This window comes from Phoca vitulina, unplaced genomic scaffold (assembly GCF_004348235.1).
Source record: "Phoca vitulina isolate PV1807 unplaced genomic scaffold, GSC_HSeal_1.0 scaffold35, whole genome shotgun sequence".
Lineage (NCBI taxonomy): Eukaryota > Metazoa > Chordata > Mammalia > Carnivora > Phocidae > Phoca > Phoca vitulina.
This window is the reverse complement of record NW_022589738.1, coordinates 18,998,527-19,011,718: the sequence shown is the minus strand read 5'-3', so window position 1 is coordinate 19,011,718 and position 13,192 is coordinate 18,998,527.

Genomic DNA, 13,192 nt, shown 5'->3' with positions numbered 1-13,192 from the left:
AACAGCAGCTTGGACCTGTTGGTGATAAAGCTGGAGGTGTGAGTCCCTTGCAGTAATTAGTCATATCAGCTTGTAATAGGCTAGAGCCTAGGATTGGAAATGCACTTTCTAAATGCCGGGGGCAACCCGTTATTAACTTGCTAGGAAATACCCTGTGGATCTCAGAGGGGACAGATCTTGTTGCCATCAAGGGAAATGGCAATACCACCATACCTCGGAGATAGTTCGGGTTCGGTTCTAGACCACTGCAACAAAGTGAGTCAAATGAACGTTTTGGTTTCCCAGTGCATGTAAAAGTGATGCTTACTCTATAGTGTAGTCTATGAAGTGTGCGGTAGCCTTGTCTCTGAACAAATGTACACGCCTTAATTTAAAAATGCTTTATTGCTAACACATGCTAATTGTCATCTCAGCTTTCAGTGAGTTGGCGTCACTGAGCACAGATCACTATAACGAATATAATAATAATGAAAAACTTTGGAATATTACGAGAATGACCAAAATGTGGCTCAGAGACATGAAGCGAGCATAATGCTGTTGGAAAAACATACAATGCGGGGTTGCCACAAGCCTTCAGTTTGTAAAAAAAAAAATGCAATAAAACAAGGTATGCTTGGGTGCCTGGGTGGCTCAGTCGGTTAAGCATCTGCCTTTGGCTCATGTCACGATCTCAGGGTCCTGGGATCGAGTCCTGCATTGTGCTCCCCGCTCAGCAGGAAATCTGCTTCTCCCTCTCCCTCTGCCCCTCCTGTCCCCCAATCGTGCTCTCTCTTTCAAATAAATAAATAAAATCTTTAAAAAACCAAAAACCAAGGTATGCTTGTATGTTGGGCCATAGATGTTTAAGGGGTTTCTGAGAGCTTTGATAATTTGGGCTTTAGAATTCCGTTAGTTGTCAGCACTTTTCCTGAATTTATGCATAAGGACAGTGCCATTCTAGAAAATAAGAATAAAAAATTATGTTCCGTGACTAGAGTTTTGCATCTGCTTCTTACTTAGAAACTGTCCAGGCATCCAAACATTACTTATCAATTAACTTAATCATTTATCAAACTGATGGTTACTAGAGGGGAGGTGGGTGGGTGGGGATGGCTTAAACAGGTGATGGGGATTAAGGAGGGCACGTGTTGTGATGAGCACCAGGTGGTGTATGGAAGTGCTGAATCACTAAATTCTAAACTTGAAACTAATATTATACTGTATGTTAAATAACTGGAATTTATTTATTTTTTAAAGATTTATTTATTTATTTGAGGGAGAAAGCACAAGTGGGAGGGACAGAGGGAGAGGGAGAGAGAATCTTAAGCTGATTCCGAGTTGAGCATGGAGCCTGACTTGGGGCTCAATCTCACAACCCTGAGCCAAAATCAAGAATCCGATGCTTAGGGGCACCCGGGTGGCTCAGATGGTTAAGCGTCTGCCTTCAGCTCAGGTCATGATCCCAGGGTCCTGGGATCGAGCCCCGAAGAGGGTTCCCCGCTGAGTGGGGAGCCTACTTCTCCTCCCTCTGCCTGCTTCCCCCCCCCCCCAGCTTGTGCTCTCCCGCTCTCTTGGTCAAATAAATAAATAAAATCTTAAAAAAAAAAAAAGAATCTGACGCTTAACCAGCTGCGCCACCCAGGTGCTCCAACTAACTGGAGTTTATTTTTTAAGATTTTATTTATTTATTTGACAGAGAGAGAGAGAGAGAGAGCACAAGCAAGGGGAGCAGCAAGCAGAGGGAGAGGGAGAAGCAGGCTCCCCGCGGTGGAGCAGGGAGCCCGACTCGGGGCTCGATCCCAGGACCCTGGGATCATGACCTGAGCCGAAGGCAGGTGCTTAACCCACTGAGCCACCCAGGTGCCCCCTAACTGGAGTTTAAATAAAAACTTGGGGAAAAAAAACCTTAATCATTTACCTAAGGTCTTAAAGTTAGGATCCAGAAATTTCAATTTTAGCTAACATGTTAAATCCTTGTGCTTTGCAGCAATTTAAGAAGTTGATAAAATTAAACTCTAAAAAATCATCATTTCATTTTATTGTTAGTATATATATTTCACCCTTGAACAACAGGGATTTGAACTGTGCGGGTCCACTTAATACGTGGATTTTTTTTTTGATAAATACAGTACTGTAAATGTATTTTCTCTTATGATTTCTCTTAATAGCATTGTCTTTTCTCCAGCTTTAAGATCCCGGGACTCCAGGATCATGACCTGAGCCGAAGGCAGTCGCTTAACCAACTGAGCCACCCAGGCGCCCTCTCCAGCTTTAGGAATACAGTATGTAATACATAGAACATGCAAAATATGTGTTAATCAACTGTTTGTTATCAGTAAGGCTTCTGGTCAATAGTAGGCTCTTAGTAGTTATGGTTTGGGGGAATCAAATGTTATATGTGGATTTTTTTGTGTGTGTGGGGGGGTCGGTGCCCCAACCCCTGTATTGTTCAAGGGTCAACTGTACACACACACACACGAACTAATGGAAGCAATGGTAACAATGGTAACTCATTTAAGTCATAAAACCAGTGTAGGAATTCTAGAAGGTTGAAATTTTTAACCCTGGTTTTGTCTAAACCAAAATATTGTGTTGACATTATTTTTAAATGGTAAACTAATTTTTAAGGACTCTTGGTCCCATCAAAAGCCCTTCTTTATCTTGGGATTAAGTTCTTCTTTCCTCACAACTAGAGTAACAGAGGCTGTTAGGTAAATCCATTTTTCAGTGTCCATAAAAAGACACATCATTTAATAACATTTTAAAATTATTTTATTTTATTTTTAAAGATTTTATTTATCTACGAGAGAGAGCGAGCGAGCATGCACACAGGCTGGGGGGAGGAGCAGAGGGAGAGGGAGAGAAGCAGACTCCCCGCTGAGTGCAGACCTGATGCGGGACTCCATCCCAGGACCCTGAGATCATGACCTGAGCCAAAATCAAGAGTCAGACGCTTAACCAACTGAGCCACCCAGGCTCCCCACATTTTCTTTTATTCTTTTAGACTTTTTTGGCAGTTTGTCTGGGCTAGATATTCCTAGAGTGTGCACATAACAACTGCTTTTTTTTTGATCAGTTTATCTTTCAAGTTTCCTCGGTGCAAAAGAGAGGGAGAGAAACCAAAAAGTTAACAGGGAGCCAGCTTCAGACAAATATGAAATTGTTGTTGTAAAAGTCTAATTATGTTCCTTCTTGAAGGACAGGGAAGAATGTATAGATATAGAAAACCCATTCTGACAAACATGAGAGAAAGAGATAGCGATAGATATATTGGGATTACAGCTGGTTTAGGCAATAACCAGCCGTTGACAATTTTACCAATCTAAATAATTTTATAAAGATTATTTTATTTTATTTTTAGGTAATCTCTACACCCAATGTGGGGCTCGAACTCATGCCCAGAGATCACGTTCCACGATCCACTGACTGAGCCAGCCAGGTAGCCCACCAATCTAAATAATTTTAAAGCTATCATCCATTAATCTTGAAATATGGAAATGAAACCAACATAGTCTCCTGTGTTAAACATAAGAAGAATTTCTGTTTTAGGGGCACTTGGGTGGCTCAGTCAGTTAAGCATCCCACTCTTGATTTTGGCTCAGGTCATGATCTCAGGGTCGTGAGATCGAGCCCCGTGTCGGGCTCCACACTGGGTGTGGAGCCTGCTAAAGATTCTCTCTCTCCCTCTCCCGCTGCTCCTCTCCCCGCCCCCCTCTCAAAAAAAATGTTCTCTTTTAGGTCCCTGGCGCGGAGCGTCAGGGCGCAGCGGCCTCGTCCGCGCTAAGTGTTCCCGGCCACCTGCTTCTTCGCGGCCCCGAGGCCGCCGCGCTCACTCCTGCTCCTCGGTCGAGGGAAGGGGAAGATCGTGGGTCGGAACAGCGCCATCGCCGCCGGGGTCTGCGGGGCTCTTTTCGTCGGGTACTGCATTACTTCCACCGCGAGAGACGGAGTGACCCCAACTTCAAGAACAGGCTTCGAGAACGAAGAAAGAAACAAAAGCTTGCCAAGGAGAGAGCTGGACTTTGCAAGTTACCTGACCTTAAACATGCTGAAGCTGTTTAGAAATTCTTCCTTGAGGGGCGCCTGGGTGGCTCAGATGGTTAAGCATCTGCCTTCGGATCAGGTCATGATCCCAGGGTCCTGGGATCGAGCCCCGCATCGGGCTCCCTGCTCGGCGGGAAGCCTGCTTCTCCCTCTCCCACTCCCCCTGCTCGTGCTCTCTCTCTCTGTATCTCTGTGTCTCAAATGAATAAATAAAATCTTAAAAAAAAAAAAATTCTTCCTTGAAGAAATCCAGCTTGGAGAGTTGCTAGCCCAAGGCAAATATGAGAAAGGTGTAGATGACAAATTGGACGGCCGCAGCAGTTGCTCCAAGCGTTACAGCAAACTCTTCCACCACCCGTGTTCCAGATGCTTCTGACCAAGCTTCCAACAATTAGTCAGAGAATTGTAAGTGCTCAGAGCTTGGCTGAAGATGATGTGGAATGAGAAAATGTCAACATAATCTCAATTAAAAATATTTTTAAAATCTTAAGTCGGAAGATGAGTAGCTCTGGGGGAAAAAGGGCAAATAGGCTTGTTATGGACTGTCCTATGCTGAAATCTACCAAAGTTAATTTTTACTTTGTGTAGATCCATTCTTTTTCCCAGTGAAAAGTGTATTTTGATAGAAAGCTTTCCATTTTATAAATACACTATGAGTTACAAAATATCATGGATTTATTTTATTCCTAAAACGTGCAATCAAAGTGTGTACATATAAAATCACATTACTTAGGTTGAAAATACTCAGTGCTTAGTTTTGAAAGATAGGCAGAAAAAGTATAGGAGAAAGCTGAAGAATGCACGTTTTTTTTAAGCTAGTACATTCGCTCTACATAAAAGAATTGGATGGAAACTATCAAAACTGAGCGTTGGGCGCCTGGGTGGCTCAGTTGGTTAAGCGACTGCCTTCGGCTCAGGTCATGATCCTGGAGTCCCTGGATCGAGTCCCGCATCGGGCTCCCTGCTCAGCAGGGAGTCTGCTTCTCCCTCTGACCCTCCTCCCTCTCATGCTCTCTGGCTCTCATTCTCTTTCTCGCAAATAAATAAAATCTTAAAAAAAAAAATTAAAAACAAAAAAACCAAAAAAAACTGAGCATTAAAATCTTTTGAGAGATTACTTTTTTCCATTTAATCTCTTAAATATGTGAGATGTGCTGCTGTGTTGTATTAATTCACCCCCTCCCTGTGTATTTGTCTTGAAATGTTTAGTTTTAAATCGGTGGGCTTAATGTGTTCTGGATATTTATCTCCTTGTATTTTAGATGTATGTAGTTGCAAATAGCACCGGGAATTAGATCTATGTACATCCTTAATCTAGCCATGTGAGCTTACCAATTATTGTCTGCCCTCTTTTCTCACTTAAAAAATGAGGGAATTGGTCTCCTAATTCAGAGAAGTGTCCCTTTCAGCTTTTGGTTCTGTTTAGCATCTTCAAATCCACCTTCCGAGGGATATGTTTGGACAACCAGGCCTTGCATTTTTTATACTCTGAAGTTTGCATGCTTGCCTGACTTAGTATTTCTGAATTGATCCCCTGCCCTCTTTTTTTTTTTTTTTTTTTAAAAAATCTAAGTTGTGTTGATTTTCACTGAAATCATATGGTTCTGTCATTACTCTTGTAAATCTGAAACTTAACCTTTGGGGTAATTGGGATGATAAGCTTGTAAAATGTTTGTTCCCTTTTGCTTTTATCTTCAGTGTATCTCTTTAATTCTCTTTCAATCTGATTCATTTATCTTGTTATGGTGAGAATAAGGTGTAACCTTGTGGCTGAAGACTTGCAAAGAATGGAGGTGTTCTCAAAATAGTGACATGTTATCTGCAGTCACAGATTGAACGTTAGGTCTGAGAATAAAGATCCTTGATGTGTAAAAAAAAAAAATTTCTCTTTTAGACACAACAATCTCCCCATGAAGGTGTCTTCCCTTTTTGTTCTAAGGTGCCCCTTAAATCAAGTCTTTTTCATGTCAAAAATTCCCCAACGTGGCCATGGTAATTTGAAATTGACCCTAGAGAAATTATGCCAGGTAGAGAACATGATACTAGGAAAATATGAAGGAAGCAGGGGTTTGAGTTGCAGGTTTGGATCCAGAACACCCCATGAGAACTTCCAGGGGCCATAAAGATGGTGCTTGTGCAATCTTGTGTCTCTAGAGCCGGGCTGAAGGCCAACCATTCACCATCAGAGGCTGCATAAAACCTCCTGATTCTGAGCCCATGTAACAAAGTTCTTAGGGACACAAAGACATCACTGAAGGAGTCCTTTTAAGGTTTTTTTTTTTTCTCAAAGATTTATTTATTTATTTGAGAGAGAGAGAGTGGGAGGAGGGGCAGAGGCAGAGGGAGAGAGAGAATCTCAAGCGGACTCCATGTTGAGCTAGGAGCCCCACGTGGGGCTCAATCCCACGACCCTGAGATCATGGGAGCAAAATGGCTGGATCTTATGTAGGTGTATACTTAACTTTGTAGAAAGCTTCCAAGCTGTTTTCGCAAGTGGTTGTGTCATTTTACATCCCCACCACCCTAGTATCAGAGTTCCAGTTCCTGGATGTCCTCACCATCACTTGGTATGGTGAGTCTTTTAAATCTTAGCCATTCTAATAGGAATGTAGTGGTTTCTCACTGTGGCTTTAATTTGCATTTCCCTAATGACTAATGGTGTTGAGCCTCTTCTCATGTATTTGCCATTCATGTATCTGCACCAAAGTGGCTGTTGAAATTGCTCATTTTAAAAAATTAGGTTATTTTCTTGTTATTATGTTGTGAGGATTCTTGACATATATTGGATACCAGTCCTTTATCAGATAAATGATTTGCAAGTCTTTTTTCCCAGTTTGTGACTTTTCTTTTCATCCTACTAAGAGTGTCTTTCAAAAAGTAGCAGTTTTGGGGCGCCTGGGTGGCTCAGTCAGTTAAGCATCTGCCTTCGGCTCAGGTCATGATTCCAGGGTCCTGGGATCGAGCCCCGCATCGGGCTCCCTGCTCTGCGGGAAGCCTGCTTCTCCCTTTCCCACTCCCCCTGCTAGTGTTCCCTCTCTCTCTGTGTATCTCTCTGTCAAATAAATAAATAAAATCTAAAAAAAAAAAGTAGCAATTTTAATTTTAATGAAGTCCAACTTACCAATGTTCTTTTATGGAAGTGCTCTTGGTGGCATATCGAAGAAATCTTTGCCCAACCAAGGTCCTAAAGGTTTTCTATGTTTTGTCTAGAAGCTTTATGGTTTTAGATTTTAAATTTAGGTCTTTGACCCATTTTTTTTTAAGAGAGGGAGGGGGGAGGGGCATAGGGAAAGGGAGAGAGAGAATCTTAAGCAGGCTCCATGCCCAGCTCCGCATCAGGGCTCGATCTCACGACCCTGAGATCATGACCTGAGCTGAAATCAAGAGTCAGATGCCTAACCGACTGAGCCATCCAGGCGCCCAGGTCTTTGACCCATTTTAAAATTAATTTTATATATGGTGGGATGTATGGAGTGAAGGTCTTCTATTTTTCACTATATGGATGTCCAATTGTTCCAGTACCCTTTTTGGGAAGAGGATTTTTTTTTAAGATTTTATTTATTTATTTGCCAGAGAGAGAGAGAGAGAGGGAGAGAGGGAGAGCACAAGCAGGGAGAGTGGCAGGCAGAGGGAGAAGCAGGCTCCCCGCTGAGCAAGGAGCCCGATGAGGGGCTTGATCCCAGGACCCTGGGATCATGACCCGACCCGAAGGCAGACGCTTAACCGACTGAGCCACCCAGGCTTCCCAAGGGAAGAGGATTTTTGAAGACAGTCTTTTCACTAAATTGCTGAAATTTTTGTTGAAAATCAGTTGTGCGTATATGTGTGGGTCTACCTCTGAATTCATTCTATTCCATTGATCTATATGTCTATCTCTACACCAATTACCACACTTTTTTGATTACCATTTCAAGAATGAAATAAGGTAGTGTCAGTCTTTTAGCTTCATTCCTTTTGTTCTGTTTTTTGCCAAGCCTAGGTCCTTTGCCCTTTCTTTTTTTTTTTTTTTTTTTTAAAGATTTTACTTATTTATTTGACAGAAAGAGAGAGAGAGAGAGCACAAGCAGGAGAGCAGCAGAGGGAGAGGGAGAAGCAGACTCCCAGCTGAGCAGGGAGCCTGATGCAGGGCTCGATCCCAGGACCCTGGGATCATGACCTGAGCCAAAGGCAGACGCTTAACTGACTGAGCCACCCAGGCACCCCATCCTTTGCACTTTCATATGAATTTTAAATTCGGTTTGTCAATTCCCACCTCAAGAAGTTGGTGTGATTTTGATTGGAATTGCATTGACCAACGTGGGGATAACTGACATCTTAATATTGAGCCTTCTGATCCATGCACATGGTATATCTCTGCATTTATTTAGGTCTTCTGTTTCTCTCAGAAATGTTTTATTGGTGCCATTGTACAGGTCTTTCATATCTTTTGTCAGATTTATACCTAAGAATTTCACATTTTTTGATACTATCATAAATGGTATTATTTTTAAAATTTGATTGTTCCTTGCTAGTATATAAAATACAATAGAGTTTTGTAAATTGACCTTTTATCCTGCAGGCTTGCTAGACTCACTTATTAGTTCTGGTAGCTTTTTTTTGGTAGATTCCGTTTGATTTTCTATACAGGTAATCATGTCATCTGAAAACAAAGAGAGTTATATTTCTTCCTTTCTAATCAGGATGCTTTCGTGTCTTTTTCTTGCTTTATTGTACTGGCTAGAAATTCTAGTATAATGTTGAAGAGAAGCAGTAACATTCTTGTCTTATTCCTGATCTTAGGGGGAAAGCATTAAGTCTTTCACCATTAAATATGATGTTAGCCGTAGGTTTTTCATAGGTATCTTTTATCAGTTTCAGGAAGTTCCCTTCTATTCTTAGTTTGCTAAGCATTATTATCAGGAATAGATACTGGATTTTGTCAAATGATTTTTGTGTATCTTTAAGATGTGATGAATTATATTGGTTGTTTTTTGAATATTAAATCAACCTTTCACTTCTGGGATAAATCTCACTTGGTCATTGCTATGGACTGAATGTTTATGTCCCCCCAGATTCATATGTTGAAGTCCTAGCCCCCAGTGTTATGGTATTTGGAGGTGGGGCCTTTGGGAGATAATTAGCTTTAGATTAGGCCATGGGTGGGACCCTCATGATGGGGTTCATGCCCTTATAAGAGGAAAAGATCTCTCTCTCTCTCTCTCTGTGAGTATGCACCAAGGAAAGGCCACGTGAGAACATAGTGAGAAGGAAGTGGGCCCTCACCAGACAGGAGTCTGATGGCACCTTGATCTTGGACTTTCCAGCTTCCAGATAGTGAGAAATAGATTTCTGTTGTTCTAGCCAGCCAGTCTATAGTGTGTTAAAGCAGCCCAAGCTAAGACGGTCTTAATGTATTATTTTTTTGGTATGTTATTGGATTCAATTTGTTGAAGTTCTAAGAATTTTTGCATCTACTTTTATGAAGGATATTGGTCCGTAGTTTTCTTATTACGTCTGTGTGGGTCTGGTATCAGGGTAATGCTGGCCTCATGGAATGAGTTGAGAACTATTCTCCCCTGTTCAGTTTTTGGGAAGTTTGTGTAGAATTGGTACTATTTGTTCCTTAAATGTCTGTTAGAATTTGCCAGTGAAGTCATTTGGGCCCGTTTTCTTCATAAGAAAGCTTTTAACTCTAATGTATTTAAGAATAAAAGGGTTTCAGGTTATCTATTTTTTTCTAGAATGTGCACTGTTAGTTTGTCTTTGAGAGACTGTGTCCATTTCATCTTTGTTGTTGAATTTACTGGCATAAGTTTGTTAATAATATTCCCTTATTATCCTTCTAATATCTGTAGAATCTGTGGCAATGTTATTTTTCTCATTCCTAAAATTGGTTAATTGGCTTTTTCTTCTTTCCTGATGAGTCTCACTAGAGGTTTATCAATTTTATTTTACTTATCTTCTCAAAGATCCAGCTTTTGGTTTCAATGATTTTCTCTTTCCTGTTTCACTGATTTCAGCTCTGACCTTTATTACTTCCTTTCTTCTGTTTTGGATTTCATTTCCTGTTCTTTTTAGTTTTCTTAAGATGAAAGGTACAGTCACTGACTTAGACCCTTTTTTCCTAATTTTAGTACATGTGCTGCCGAAGCGAGCACGAGGCTCTTTTCTTCTAAAGTAGGCATTTTGTGCTATAAAATTTCCACAAGGTACTGCTTTAGCGCCATCCCACAAATTACATGTGTTTTCTTTTTAATTGGGTTCAAAATACTTTTTAATTTCCTATTTCAGTTCTTTGATTCGTGTGTTATTTAGAAGTTTGTTTAGTGTCCAATGATTGCATTTTCCAGAGGTGTTTCTGTTATTGATTTCTAATTTCACTCCATTGTGGTCAGAGAACCATACTTTGACTTGAAACTTTTTAAATTTATTAAGACCTGTTTAATAGCCTATCTTGGTAAGTGTTCATTTGCATTTGAAAAGGATGTGCATTCTGCTCTTGTGGGATGGAATGGCAAATGTCAATTAAATCTGGATGGCTGATAGTTTTGTTCAAATCTTCTATGTTTTTTTTTTTTTTTAAGATTTTATTTATTTATTTGAGAGAGAGAGAGAGAGAGAGAGCACGAGGCGGTGAGGGGCAGAGGGAGAGGGACAAGTAGACTCTCCGCGGAGCAGGGAGCCCGATGAGGGGCTCGATCCCAGGACCCCGGGACCATGACTTGAGCCGAAGGCAGACGCTTAACGACTGAGCCATCCAGGCGCCCCTCAAATCTTTTATGTTCTTACTGATTTTCTGTGTACTTGTTTTATTAATTATAGACAAACTATAGTTGTTGGTTTATTCATTTTCCCTTGCAGTGCTATCATTTTCTCCTTAATGTATTTTGAAGCTGTGTTATGAGGTGCGTGAACACCTAGGCTTTTTATGTTCTCTTCATGAATTTGCCTTTGTATGGTATTGATAGAACCACTCCGCCTTTCTATTGGTTAGTGTTAGCATGGTATCTTTTACCATCCTCTTAGTTTTAGCTTATTTGTATCTCTATATTTAGAAGTGGGTTTCTTCTAGGCAGCATCGAGTTGCATTCTTTAATCCCCAAGTTCTGCTCAGGTGTCTGGGATCTTCAAGAACTTTCTAACTCTCCAAGCTACCCATTTCCTTGTAGGAGGTTCTGGTAAGTAGAGCATCGTTCCTTATGATGAGCCCCACCTGCCTTCTTTCACCTCCCCACTGGGGTAACACTCGGAGAATTATTTCCACTTCCTCCCAACAGTTTTTCAGACAACAGGGGCATCCAAACCTCTGGCCACTACTCAGGCAGTGCCGGATCCAGCCACAGTGGATCCATCAGACCCACAGAAGATCACCTCACGGCTGCCTGAGAAGTACCAAAGGGCTCCCTTGGAAAAAGCATGGGGGGGCAGCAAATAGAAAATGCATTTCTGCAGGGGAGGATCTCATTGATAGGAAAAAACCCCACTTATTTTCCATTTCCAGAAAGTGTGTCCACCAGGAGAGAAAGCCTCGGTGCAACCTCGAGTGGTCAGCCACAGCCCAGGTGGGCCCTCTGGGAGGGCGGAACGCGCCTCTGAAAGAGCGAGGAGCAGTTGCTCTACGTCTAGTATATTCGTTTCCTATTTCTGCTGCTGCAAAGTAGCACCCATTTGGTGGCTTAAACACCAAACAGATTTATTCTCTTATAGTTCTGTTTGTCAGAAGTCTAAAATCATGGCGTAGGCAGGGCTAGGACCTTAGGAGAGAATTCCTTTCCTGTCCTTTCTCGGTTTCTAGAGGCCACCTGCATCCTTTGGCTCATGGCCTTTCTCAGCATCGCTGCAACCACCTGCTTCCACTGTCACATCGCCTACTGCTACCGAGCCTGCTGCGGATCCTGCCGCCTCGCTCTCATAATTACCCTCGCGTTTCTACTGGTTGGTCCCGCCTGCATCGTCAGGGATCATCTCCCCACCTCAGGTTCTTCAGCTTAGTTTTATCTGCAAAGTCCCTTTACCGTGCAAGGTAGCACAGTCGCAGGTCTTAGGGACGAGGCTGTGGGCATCTTTGGGGGCCATTGTTTCGCCGACCACGCTTAGTTACAGGGTAGACCAGCTTTGCAGAAGGCAAGTCCCCCAGGTCCTCGCTCCCCTGTGAGACCCGTCCCGTCCAGATTGGTGTGAATTCTCTTGCTCTTTGGACGGGAGCCTCTGAACTGTGTGCCTTTGTGTCAGATGACGAGTTCTGGTGCTATCATCTCTGTCCAGGGTGGCAAGGACCAAGGGTACAGAACTCCTGGGGTTCAACCCTAACTTGGGTGGCTTTCTTCAGGGAGAAGCAGAGCAGGGACACTTAGAGAAGGGCCTTGGGGCATAGAGTCAAGCAAAGTGGCCAAGGGTAAGAGGTGTAGAGGCGACCTCACGGGTTCCAGCCCCAAGCCTGCTGTGTACTAGCTGTGGAGGCTTGAATAACCTGTCTTGACTGTCTGGCCCGTTTTTACATGTGTCACACAGAGCTCGTAGTGTCACCTTCGTGTGGTTGTCATGAGAACTAAATAGAAGGTGGTTCCCGTAAAAGGGCTCAAGAGTGAGGGCTCAGTGAATGTTGCCATTCTTACTATGTGAAGGCTTGACTGGTTCCAAACAAGTTTCGGGGACCGTCCTACGCAGGGTTTTGGTCTCGGTTGGCTTCCCTAAGGGACCTAAGTAGTTGTCTTGAAAGCGCCCTTTAGCCAGCTCTTCGCCAGTGTACTTCCCAGCCCATCTTTGAGGACGGGGCGGCCGGGGTGGGGGTGGGGGGGACAAGGACGCTGGCACGGATTCTGCCCCTAAGACGCAGGCGGCCCCCGTTTGGTCTTGTTCATTGGTGTCCCGGGCTGATGTGAAGCCGGAGTTTAGCGTGTAACATGCTCTCCCCTGAGCAGCTCAAAGATCGGAAGCGCTAACCGCCCAAGCGGGAGGGTCTTTCTCTCTTGAAGCTGAGGGGATTATGTCAACGAGGTGCTAATTTTCAAAATGTCAGCAACTCTTAGCTCGAAGTTTCCTCGTCATGTGGAAACGATGAGACCCATGTCCCTGTGTGATTTACAGAAGCGATACTCTCGAAGCTCATGCGGACTGGAGGGTGGGGCTGCAGGTGGTTTCCACGCTGAGGTCACTTGCTGTAAGGGGTGCAGCTTCATCAGCCCAGCTC